Source organism: Triticum dicoccoides, chromosome 1B (assembly GCF_002162155.2).
Source record: "Triticum dicoccoides isolate Atlit2015 ecotype Zavitan chromosome 1B, WEW_v2.0, whole genome shotgun sequence".
Taxonomy (NCBI): domain Eukaryota; kingdom Viridiplantae; phylum Streptophyta; class Magnoliopsida; order Poales; family Poaceae; genus Triticum; species Triticum dicoccoides.
The window spans coordinates 652,779,951-652,792,764 of NC_041381.1; positions in this window are offsets into that span (position 1 = coordinate 652,779,951).

Genomic DNA, 12,814 nt, shown 5'->3' on the forward strand with positions numbered 1-12,814 from the left:
TAAGAAGTAGAGGTTGTAAATTTATTGACGGTTAGCAAGCATTGTATTAGTCATTTGAACAATTCATGAAAGAATATTGAAGGAAGGGAGATTTCACATATAAATATATTATCATAGACATATTTTATAATTGGGAGCTCTCATTATGTATGACATGCTAAAGAGTTGATGTTGGACAAGGAAGACAACGTAATGGTTTATGTTTTGTCGCATCATAGTTAAAGTATATTGTCATGGATCATTCAAACATGTTGAGCTTGCCTTTCCCCCTCATGCTAGCCAAAATTCCTAGCACCAAGTAGAGATACTACTTGTGCTTCCAAATATCCTTAAACCTAGTTTTTCCATGAGAGTCCACCATACCTACCTATGGATTGACTAAGATCCTTCAAGTAAGTTGTCATCGGTGCAAGCAATAAAAATTGCTCTCTAGATATGCATGACTTATTAGTGTGGAGAAAATAAGCTTTGTACGAACTTGTTATGGAAGCAATAAAAGTGACGGACTGCATAATAAAGGTCCATATACAAGGGGCAATATAAAGTGACGTTCTTTAGCATTAAGATTTTGTGTATCCAACCCTAAAAGCGCATGACAACCTCTGCTTCCCTCTGCGAATGGCCTATCTTTTACTTTATGTCTTTTACTTTTATGCAAGAGTCAAGGTGATCTTCACCTTTCCCTTTTTCACTTTATCCTTTGGCAAGCACTTTGTGTTAGGGTGATCCTGATATATATATCCACTTGGATGTACGTTAGCATGGACTATTACTGTTGACATCACCCAAAGGTGAATACGTTTGGAGGCAACATTATAATCCCCAATCTTTCTCTGTGTCTGATTAAAACTTCATAACCACAAGTATTGCGTGAGTGTTAGCAATTGTAGAAGACTATATGATAGTTGAGTATATGGAGTTTGTTATTCCTGAAAATAGGATGAATTGCAATTGTTTGATGACCAAGAATGAAGTTTGCTAGTTTTCAAGAAAGTTTATGGTCTATGATTTAACATGTGAATTGCTTGTTACTAGTTCATGAAAAGTTTTATGAGATGAACTACTGTTATGACATATTATGATGCTAGTAAAGGTGATTGAAATTATCATTGATCAAACTTGTGCACCTTCTAGCATTCACACTTCATAAATTCTTTCTTTATCATTTACCTACTCGAGGACGAGTAGGAATTAAGCTTGGGGATGCTGATACGTCTCCAACGTATCTATAATTTGTGAAGCATACATGCTATATTACTTTGTGTTTTGAATGATTATGGGCTTTATTATACACTTTTATATTGGTTTTGGGACTAACCTATTAACCGGAGGCCCAGCCCAGATTTGTTGTTTTATGCCTATTTCAGTGTTTCAAGGAAAAGGAATATCAGACGGAGTCAAAACGGAACAAAATCAACTAGAGAAGTTATTTTTGGAAGGAAAGCCACTGGATAGACTTGGACTCTACGTCAGGAGATACGGGAGGAGCTCACGAGGGTGGGGGCGCCCCCCTCCCCTAGGGCGCGCCCCCTGCCTCGTGGGGCCCCCGTAGCTCCACCGACGTACCCCTGCACCCATATATACCTACGTATCATAAAACTTCCAGAACAGAAGATAGATCGGGAGTTCCGCCACCGCAAGCCTCTGTAGCCTCCAAAAACCTCCCGGGAGCCCTTCCCGGCACCCTTCCGGAGGGGGGATCCTTCACCGGTGGCCATCTTCATCATCCCGGCACTCTCCATGACGAGGAGGGAGTAGTTCACCCTCGGGGCTGAGGGTATGTACCAGTAGCTATGTGTTTGATCTCTCTCTCTCTCGTGTTCTCTCTCGTGTTCCCTCTATGGCACGATCTTAATGTATCCCGAGCTTTGCTATTGCAGTTGGATCTTATGATGTTTCTCCCCCTCTACTCTCTTGTGATGAATTGAGTTTCCCCTTTGAAGTTATCTTATCGGATTGGGTCTTTTATGAACACTTGATGTATGTATTGCTGTGCTTATCTGTGGTGACAATGGGATATCATGTGCCACTTGATGTATGTTTTGGTGACCAACTTGCGGGTTCCGCCCATGAACCTATGCATAGGGGTTGGCACACGTTCTTGACTCTCCGGTAGAAACTTTGGGGCACTCTCTGAAGTACTTTGTGTTGGTTGGATGAATCTGAGATTGTGTGATGCATATCGTATAATCATGCCCATGGATACTTGAGGTGACAATGGAGTATCTAGGTGACATTAGGGTTTTGGTTGATTTGTGTCTTAAGGTGTTATTCTAGTACGAACTCTTTAATAGATCGATCCGAAAGAATAACTTTGAGGTGGTTTCGTACCCTACCATAATCTCTACGTTTGTTCTCCGCTATTAGTGGCTTTGGAGTGACTCTGTTGCATGTTGAGGGATTGTTATATGATCTATCTATGTTATTATTGTTGAGAGAACTTGCACTACTGAAAGTATGAACCCTAGGCCTTGTTTCCTATCATTGCAATACCGTTTATGCTCACTTTTACCACTTGTTACCTTGTTGTTTTTATTATTTCAGATTACAAAAACCTATATCTACTATCTATTTTGCACTTGTATCTTCATCTCTTCGCCGAACTAGTGCACCTATACAATTTACCATTGTATTGGGTGTGTTGGGGACACAAGAGACTCTTTGTTATTTGGTTGCAAGGTTGTTTGAGAGAGACCATCTTCATCCTACGCCTCCTACGGATTGATAAACCTTAGGTCATCCACTTGAGGGAAATTTGCTACTATCCTAAAAACCTGTTCATTTGCAGGCCCAACAATGTCTACAAGAAGAAGGTTGTGTAGTAGACATCAGTCGGCGCGCCAAGGCGACAACACGGCTCAGTCTGAGTTGATTGGCTGCACAGATAAAATAGTGCAAACCAAAAGAAATGACAAATAAAGATAATAATGTATATATAAAAAATTCTTCTACTTATTTAACACAAGTGAAGGAAATAATGAAAGAGATGTGGCCTGAGCATCGAGGTCAATGTCGATGCCGGGCGTCGGCGTGACGCAGTGAAGGCGTGACGAAGCCCGAATTCGCAGGTCGGTCCGAGTTCCGGATACGACGTTTGCCGAACTATGCACGGAAACTGACCGAACCACCATGCAATCATCGCTAATGCTGCCACCAATTGATAGACCTGTTTACAAATGATGGAACAAAGGAGAGTAATAATTCCTTGAGAAAAATGAACCCAAATGAGCGAAAATTGCTAGGATTAATAGCACCTGGTTTATCTGTTGTAGCGGTTCGAAGAAAGGTTACTCCAAAAATTGGGACTCGATCCGCACACCCATTGCCTGATGGGTGATGAAGTGATGGCTCGGCGATCCTGGCAAAGGTTGGCTCGCCACGGCGAAGCCCGTGGTCCAGCTAATGTGATGAAGCTGGTCGGCTGGTGACGCCGAAGTCTCTGAAGTAAGTCAATGAAGAGATGGTCAAGTCCTCGGTCTAGCCGAGGTGATGGAGCAGGTCGATAAGGAGACGTTGCAGCTGCCGTGTCAACCGAGGTGTTGAAGTAGTTCGGCATGATGGACATCGGCTTGAAGAAGCAACAGTGCGGCTATGCCGAGGCGGGTCGTAACTTGTGACGCAGTCAATGCTGGCTTGATGAAGTGACCGCGCGGCGATGCCGGTGTGCCCGCTCCATGTAATCCGTGGGGCGGCGATGTTGGTGACGATTTCCCCTTCGCGATACCGAACTATTGTTCGGCTGGCCGAGATGATGATCCGAAGAAGTTGAGCTCGGCTCAACAAAGAGACAACGTGTCTGACGCAGGTCGGCCACCGTGGAGTGATGTTGTCGAGCTGGTTTGACACCGGTGCGACGGCGAAGTTCGTATTGTAAGAATACTTTTAATAATAGTGGGATGTGTTTGAGAATAAAACACAATACCCCATACGAAAACGTCCTTCAAAAAGGATGTCCGAAATCCCGTTCGTAGAGAAGATGAACTTGGGTCGGATTCATTCTCGCGCACAAAATAGATCCAAAAAGTGATGCACTAATCGGAAGGTTCCCGGAGTTTGGACGGTCGGATCGAGCTGAAGTTTTAGAAGGTGGTAGATATGGGAATTCCGCAGCCGATCAACGGTTGGATCTTCCAAAGGACGTCCGAGCTAGATGATGGACACCCCGCTCCAAACTCATCCGGATTCTCGTCCAGATTCAACAGGGCTCTGGTATATCAGAGATTGCCGGAGGCCTAGGATAACAAGAGTCCTAGCCGAATATGCCGGTGGGGAGGAGTCCTTGTCTTGATCACCAAGTCTTGTGGAATCTTCCTTGTATGCGGCAACTGTCCGAACTAGCCCATGAGTATACGGCCATGGGGGTCCTCGGCCCAATCTAACTGATCGGGAGACGACGTGGTGAGTACGCCCTAGTCCAGGACACCGTCACCCCCTTCCTTCCTTCTCCTTCTCCCTTCCCTTCTCCTACTCCCACAAGGAAAGGAGGAGTCCTACTCCCGGTGGGAGTAGGAATCCCCCCTTGGTGCGCCCTCCTCCTAGGCCGGCCGCCTCCCCCCTTGCTCCTTTATATATGGGGGCAGGGGGACACCCCATGAACACAACAATTGATCCCTTGGATCTCTTAGTCGTGTGCGGTGCCCCCCTCCACCATATTCCACCTCGATAATATCGTAGCGGTGCTTAGGCGAAGCCCTGCATCGGTAGAACATCATCATCGTCACCACACCATCGTGCTGACGGAACTCTCCCTCGACACTCGGCTGGATCGGAGTTTCAGGGACATCATCGAGCTGTACGTGTGCAAGAACTCGGAGGTGTCGTGCTTTCGGTGCTTGATCGGTCGGGCCGTGAAGACGTACGACTACATCAACCGCATTGTGCTAACACTTCCGCTTTCGGTCTACAAGGGTACGTGGACACACTCTCCCCTCTCGTTGCTATGCATCACCATGATCTTGCGTGTGCGTTGGAAATTTTTTGAAATTACTACGTTCCCAGCAGCTTCCCCGTCAAGATCTCCATCGCCCAGTTCCCCATGTCCATCACCTTGCGCTGCCTGTCGTGCCTGGTGAGGAAAGGGGCAAGAACGGGGATTATGGTACACTTATTTTTTTCAATCTTAGGCACTTGCCAAATCTTATCTTTCTAGAAAATGTAATCGAAAATGTAATCTCCCGAGCCCATGCTTATGTTCTGTAATATTCGTACTTGTATTAGCATATCAATGAAAAAGAAGAGCTTTTGTCAGGAACCCATGCATGTATACGTCCATGCGGAGGCGAACGCCCCCTTAAAAAATAAATGAGTTCTCCCGACAAGCTATCTTGCTGGCGCCCTTTGTGCCTGCCGGAGAATCACATCTGTCGGGTTACAGACAAAAGGCCCAGCCCCCTACCACTCCCTTTTTACTAAAGGCTGATGCGACCACTTCTGACTGAAGCAGCGTTCTAGTCAGGATGGGAGCACCTAATTTCAAAAGGGTGGCAAGAGTTTCTAATGCATAAGTCACAAGTTACAAACATAAATGGACAAGAGGTGAACTTTATCTGCGTAGGTCCTCGAGGACGACGTGCCGGGCGATCTTCTTAATTTCTTGCCAGAGCGTTGTCACTGCGGCTGAAAGAAGGAGAGGACGGGGGCACGGAACCTTGGCGGTTCCCCAATACCTACTAGAATCTAAGGCAGCACAATATCCTGGGCAAGCATCCATGCATAAATATACGTATATATAAACATGAAAACTAGCAGGAAACTGTACATACTAAAAGCTACTCAACTGCGCACCGGGTTTGTGCCTGGCTTTGCACATAGGGTTACATGCCTTGCTGGCAAGGCTTAGTACAAAAGGTGGCTATCGAGGATCCCGACAGCCGGGCCTTATGGATTAAACTTTCGAAGATGTTCAATATTCCAGGATTTGCTCACTGGAATGCCATCTTCGGTCTCCAGGCGGACTGTGCCAGGCCTGGTGACTCATATTACCCGATAAGGGCCTTCCCACTTTGGCGTCAATTTGTTTGAATTCTTGGTGGACTGAACGCGCCGAAGAACAAGGTCACCTTCCTCAAGGCTTTGGGCATGGACCTTGCAGTTATGGTAGCGACGCAAAGCTTGCTAGTAGGAGCGGCTCGCACAGCAAGCCGAAGACGATCTTCCTCAAGGAGCGTCACATCTTCTTGGCGCAACTGCTCTTGCTCAAGCTCATCATAAGAGAGCACTCGAGGCGACCCGTATATGAGTTCCATGGGGAGAACTGCTTCTGCCCCGTAGACCAGGGCAAAGGGTGTCTGGCCAGTGGCTCGATTTGGTGTCATTCGGATTGACCAAGGAACTGTTGGCAATTAATCAATCCAGCGCCTTCCATACTTGCGCAGCCTGTCGAAGGTCCTTGTTTTGAGTCCTCGCAACACTTCAACATTTGCCCTTTCCGCCTGGCCATTGCTTCTTGGATGAGCAACAGAAGCAAAACAAACTTTGCTGCCAAGGTCTTGGATATACTGCATGAAGGTGCGGCTCGTGAACTGTGTGCCGTTGTCGGTGATGACTATGTTCGCCACACCAAAACGACAAACGAGTCCCTTGAAGAACTTGACGGCCAACTGCGATGTCACCTTTCTCACTGGCTCCACTTTGGGCCACTTTGTGAACTTGTCAATCGCGACGTACAAGTACTCAAAGCCCCCGACAGCACGGGGAAAGGGGCCCAGTATGTCAAGCCCTCAAATTGAAAATGACAAGGAAAAGGGGTTGTTTAAAGGGCCTGGGCTGGTTGATGAAGCTTTTTTGAATGAAACTGGCACGCTTCACACTTGGTTACTAGTGTCGTTGCATCCTGGAGGGCAGTGGGCCAGAAGAAACCCTGCCGGAATGCTTTGCCGGCAAGGGCTCTTGACCCTATGTGGGAGCCACATATGCCTCCATGTATCTCTGCCAACAGCTCCAGTCCGTCCTCCCGAGGAATACACTTCAATTTCACGTTGTTGGTCTCCTTCCGTATAGGACATCATCCACAAACTAGTACATGCTGGACTGATGAGCTACTTTTTCTGCTTCTTCCTGCTCCTCAGGGAGCTCCCCTGTCTGGAGGAAACAAACTGTATGTTGTGCCCATGCTGGAGCCTGAGGCTCGAAGGCAAGGACTAAAGGCGTGTCTTTTGCTGCAGGGGCAGCTATCTCGACGGCAAGGGTCTGAGGCCCTGCCGAAGGCTACTGCTCCCTGGCAAGTTTGGGGTACCCGGCAACTTCTTTGCCGGCGGCTCTTGGGAGCTCCACGGGAAAGTACTTCTCGGGGCCTGCTTTCCTTCGCTTGTTCTGTCCTGCTGATGGTTCTAGGATTGCTAAGTTATTTGAAGCACAAAGGTACCTAGTTCCACAAGTAGCTTGATGGCAGCGCGCTTTGACAAGTCATCGGCGATGCTGTTTTCCGCTCGGGGAACATGCTCCGCTTGCAGACCGTCAAAGCGTTCTTCCAACTTCCTCACTTCATCCACGTAGGCCTCCATCAACGGGCTCTGATAATCCTTGTTGGCTTGTTTGATGACAAGTTGTGAATCTCCTCTGATAATAAGCTTCTTAAATCCGAGGTCTGCCGCGATCCTGAGACCGGCAAGCAGCCTCTCATACTCTGCGGTGTTGTTTGTTGACCTCTCCCAGGGAAAATGCATCTGGAATACGTACTTGAGGTGCTCTCCGGTGGGCGCGACGAGCAGCACGCCGGCACCAGCACCTTGTAACGAGAAAGCCCCATCAAAGTACATAATCCAATGGCTACTTGCCTCTTTGCCGGAGAGAGTGGTCTATTGAACTTCTTCTTGGGCGTGGATGTCCATTCTGTTATGAATTCTGTCAAGGCTCTGCTTTTGATTGTTGAAGTGCTCTCGAATTTGAGGCCAAAGCTTGACAGCTCCAATGCACATTCCACAATCCTCCCAGTTGCATCTGGGTTGTGCAAGATCCGTTGCAAAGGGAGGCGAGTGACGACGATGATCTCATGTGCTTGGAAATAGTGACGCAGCTTTCTCGACGCCATAAGGAGGCCGAAAAGAAACTTCTACATTCCAAAGTACCTTGATCTAGCCCCCTACATGAGGGAGCTGACAAAGTATACCGGGTGCTGCATCACCCTCTTCTTCTGATTTACCTCGCCCGCTTGCACAGACACTGCCTTGCCGGGATCGGACCCTGCCGGGGGTTCTTCTTGCCGGCATTGGGCCCTGCCGGCCCCATCGTAAAGGCTTCGTCGCTGCTATTGCCGCTTCCTCAGCTTCTCTCTGTGCCACTAGCGCGGCACTGACCACTTGATTCGTTGTCGCTATGTACAGCAGCAACGGCTCTTGCGGTTTGGGCGCAACTAGTATTGGCGTAGATGAGAGGTATCTCTTCAAATCTTGCAGTGCTACCTCTGCCTCCAGAGTCCATTTCATTGGACCCGCCTTTTTCAAAATCTTGAAAAAGGGGAGGGCACGCTCAGCAGATTTAGAGATGAACGTACTCAGGGCAGCGACGCAGCCGGCGAGCCTTCGGACATCCTTGACTTGTTTTGGTGCCTCAATCTTCTCAATTGCCTTGATCTTGTCGGGATTCGCTTCGATTCCGCGTTGAGACACAAAGAACCCGAGAAGCTTGTCGGATGGGACGCCGAACACACACTTCTCCGGGTTGAGCTTGAGGTTGATCTTGCGCAAGTTTGCAAAGGTTTCTTCCAGGTCCTGCATGAGCGTAGCCCTGTCCTTAGTTTTGACCACTATATCATCCATGTAAGCTTCCATATTTCTTTGGAGCTGGGGCTCAAAACCAATTTGGACTGCTCGGGTGAATGTTGAACCAGCGCTCTTCAACCTAAAGGGCATTCGTACAAAACAGTACATACCACATGGGGTGATGAATGTGGTCTTTTCTTCATCTTCCTTCTTCATGAAGATCTGATGATATCCTGAGTAGGCGTCAAGGAACGACAACAGGTCGCACCCGGCAGTGGAGTCCACTATCTGGTCGATACGTGGCAATGGGAAAGGATCCTTTGGACAGCCCTTATTGATATCAATATAGTCAATACATAACCTCCACTTCCCATTTGCCTTACGTACTACCACTAGATCGGCCAACCATGTCGGCTGGAGTACTCCCTTGACCAAGCCTGCCGCCTCCAACTTCCTGATCTCCTCGATGATGACATCTTGTCGTTCCAAAGCTTGCTTTCTGACCTTCTGCTTGACGGGTCGCGCATGGGCACAGACAGCAAGGTGGTGCTCAATCACCTCCCTGGGAACACCGGGGATGTCAGATGCTTGCAAGGCAAACACATCAATATTCGCCCGCAGGAAGGCGATGAGTGCGCTTTCCTATTTGCTATCGAGGGTGGAGCTTATGGTAAAAGCTCCGCCTGTGCCATCCTCCTTGACGGACACCTTCTTGGTTTCTGGTGGGGCCACTTTAGACTTCTTGCTTTTGCCGGTAGAGCTCTCTGGCACGTCCTCAACGGGAACAAGACACTTTGAAGAGGTGCATTTGCCGGAGTGGGTGCAGGAACCCTTGCCAGAACAAAGAATCTTGCCGGCAGCCGGGGCCTTGCTGGTCTTCTTCTCGGTAGCGGGAGCGCGTCCCTTGGCGGCGGACGCCGCAACCGCCTCTCGGTAGAGCTGATCGGCACAGATGAGCGCATCCTTCCTGTCGCAACTGGCGGTGATGATGCTCATCGGGCCAGGCATCTTTAGCTTGTTGTAGGCATAGTGTGACGCCGCCATGAACTTGGCCAGTGCCAGACGACCAAGGATCCCGTTATATGGCAACGTGATCTCAGCAACATCAAAGACAATCCTCTTTGCCTTGTAATTCAGGTCACCACCAAACGTGACCGATAGCATGACTTTTCCCTTGGGCTGGCTCCTCCCCGGATTGATCCCTTAGAACGTACCTGTTTCCTCAAGATCTTCGTCAGGGATCTGCAGCCTCTTGATCACATTGGGTGAGATCAAGTTCAATCCAACCCCACCATCCACTAACATTTTCATCACCTTGAGGTTGCGTACCGTTGGTGACCAACAATGGCAAGCACCCGACCGAAGTTGTGCGATCAGGGTGATCCTCAACATCGAAAATATTGGGCGTGTGGGACCATCTTAGTGGCCTCTGGGCGTCGGCCATTGGTCCCGTTGGATTAATCTCACGCATCCACTATTTAAGTTGGCGGTGGGAAGAAAGCAACGAGGCACCTCCGTCGATGCACATGACCTCCGTCGCCTTCTGGAACTCATGCTCGATGGACTCGTCATCGTCATCACGATCGTCATTGTCGGTGTCAAAACCGGCGGATCTCGGGTAGGGGGTCCCGAACTGTGCATCTAGGCGGATGGTAACAGGAGACAAGGGACACAATGTTTTACCCAGGTTCGGGCCCTCTTGATGGAGGTAAAACCCTACGTCCTGCTTGATTGATATTGATGATGTGGGTATTACAAGAGTAGATCTACCACGAGATCAAGGAGGCTAAACCCTAGAAGCTAGCCTATGGTATGATTGTTGTTCGTCCTATGGACTAAAGCCATCCGGTTTATATAGACACCGGAGAGGGCTAGGGTTACACAGAGTCGGTTACAATGGTAGGAGATCTACATATCCGTATTGCCAAGCTTGCCTTCCACGCCAAGGAAAGTCCCATCCGGACACGGGACGATGTCTTCAATCTTGTATCTTCGTAGTCTTGGAGTCCAGCCGATGATGATAGTTCGGCTATCCGGATACCCCCTAGTCCAGGACTCCCTTAGTAGCCCCCGAACCAGGCTTCAATGACGACGAGTCCGGCACGTATATTGTCTTCAGCGTTTGCAAGGCGGGTTCTCCTCCATACTCCATGTGTTTGCCGAATAGTGTCCGGTTTCCTTATAAATGTTGTGCTCCTTGGCTTCCACGTCCAATAATGGCCCTCTTCCACGTGTCGTATGAATGCGAAAAGCCAGGGTATTTTTACGTTCCACTCCCCTAGCTGCGTAAATAAGCCGCCTATAAGAGAGGCGAGGATCCAGATCTGAATCACACCATCCTCCTTCCGCAAGCACTCATCGAAGCACATCTGACAAAAATCCATTCCAACATGGACAGTCAATGTGGCTCCTCCTCTTGCACTCCCAGTCCTCATCCAGGAGATTGGAGGAGATGTACAGTCCCGCATAGCGAGTTAGTGACGTTCCAAGCTGAAGGATACCTTCCCCCAGCCTTCATGGTTCCGGTTCGAGACGGACTAGCCACCTACAAGGGTGGGAAGCAGGAGGAGAGCGTCCCCAATCCCTCCAAAGGAGAGTAGGTATGCTTCGTCCCCTACCTAATAAGGGGACTCGGATTTCCTATACATCCGTTTCTCCGGGGGCTCCTGGAGTTCTATGGACTCCAACTTCACCACCTCACACCTGCCTCCATTATGCATATCGCGGGCTTTGCAGCTCTTTGCGAGCTATTCTTGGGTATCGAGCCCCATTTTGCGCTGTGGAAGAGACTGTTTTGCCTCGTACCCCGTTCTCATGAGGGGTCGATATATCAAGTGGGCGGAGCCGAAATATGGCGCATCGCCGGGACCGGATATCTATCCGGAACCCTGAAGAAGGCATCCGAAGACTGGCCTTTGGAGTGGTTCTATATGGAAGACGCCCCGCTGCCGGATCCAGTTCGGATCGGCCTCCCGGAGTTTAGCAACGCTCCTTTGAAGAAACGCCTGAGTTGGCGCCCGCGGAGCCCTCAACGGGAAGTTGATAGGAGCGTCCAATATCTGATGGGCTTGATACGGTTACTGGCCCATTCTGGATTAACCATGATTGGAGTCATGGCCACATGCATTGTGCGAGGGGTGTAGCCGCTCCAATATAGGGGCCACCCCATGTGGGATTTCAACGGGGAGAATGACGCCACCCGTCATGGTCGCAAGGGGCCGGGATCGGCCGCCGATCTGGTGAAGATCCTGTCCAACTTGTACAAGGGGGAGAAGGAGGACTTTTCTCCGCACGAGTCCATTGAATGGATTCTCCATGAATAACCCTCGGAGCTGGGTAAGCGGACGTTTATATATCCGATCCGTGCTTTCAAAGATAAGTGTCTTACTTTATGATTTCGACGCAGGAACTACGTCAGGATGTGGAGGGCATGGAAAGCCCGACTCCACAACCCGAGGATCCGGGAAGATCCCTTGATCCGGCCTCCGGAGAGGATCCGGACATAATGGTGGAACTAATTCACGGGGTGTTCCACCAGCTCAGCATAGATAATGCTCTAGTCGCCATTACGGCTGACTACCTCGGTTTATCTCCGGCTTCTCAGGTGAGTACGACCGAAGTCCTGACACCGTTACTTTTGTAATGCTTATTTTTGACCACCGTGTACCAACGGTGCTTCGCAGGAGGTGCCTTTACGGCGGGAAGCCGAGCCCGCGGCGACTGACCAACCAGGGTCAGTGCGGCCCAACAGGCGGAAGAGAAGTGCGGCGCGAATCGAAACATCACCGCAGAGGTATGGCGCACCCTTGTCCTTTAAGGGAAAGACTCCTGGGAGGTACATTAATGCTCATGATTCTTCCAGGAGAAAGAGCGCTCGCCAGACTAAGCCCGGAGAGGTTGCCAACCAAGCCTCCGCCAGCCAGGCTCCAACGCCTGGTCCGGAGGGGGAGGCGAGCGCAAGGCGCGAGCCGGATGCTCCTCCAATGGAGGATCCCGACAGGTTGTCCGCCACCAGGTCTGAGGTGGAGAGCGCCATGAATCACAGGCGCCGCCGGACAGTTCTTCATGACGCGTGTTTCTCCCCAGAGGCGTTGAATGCCTTTAATGCGGGAGAC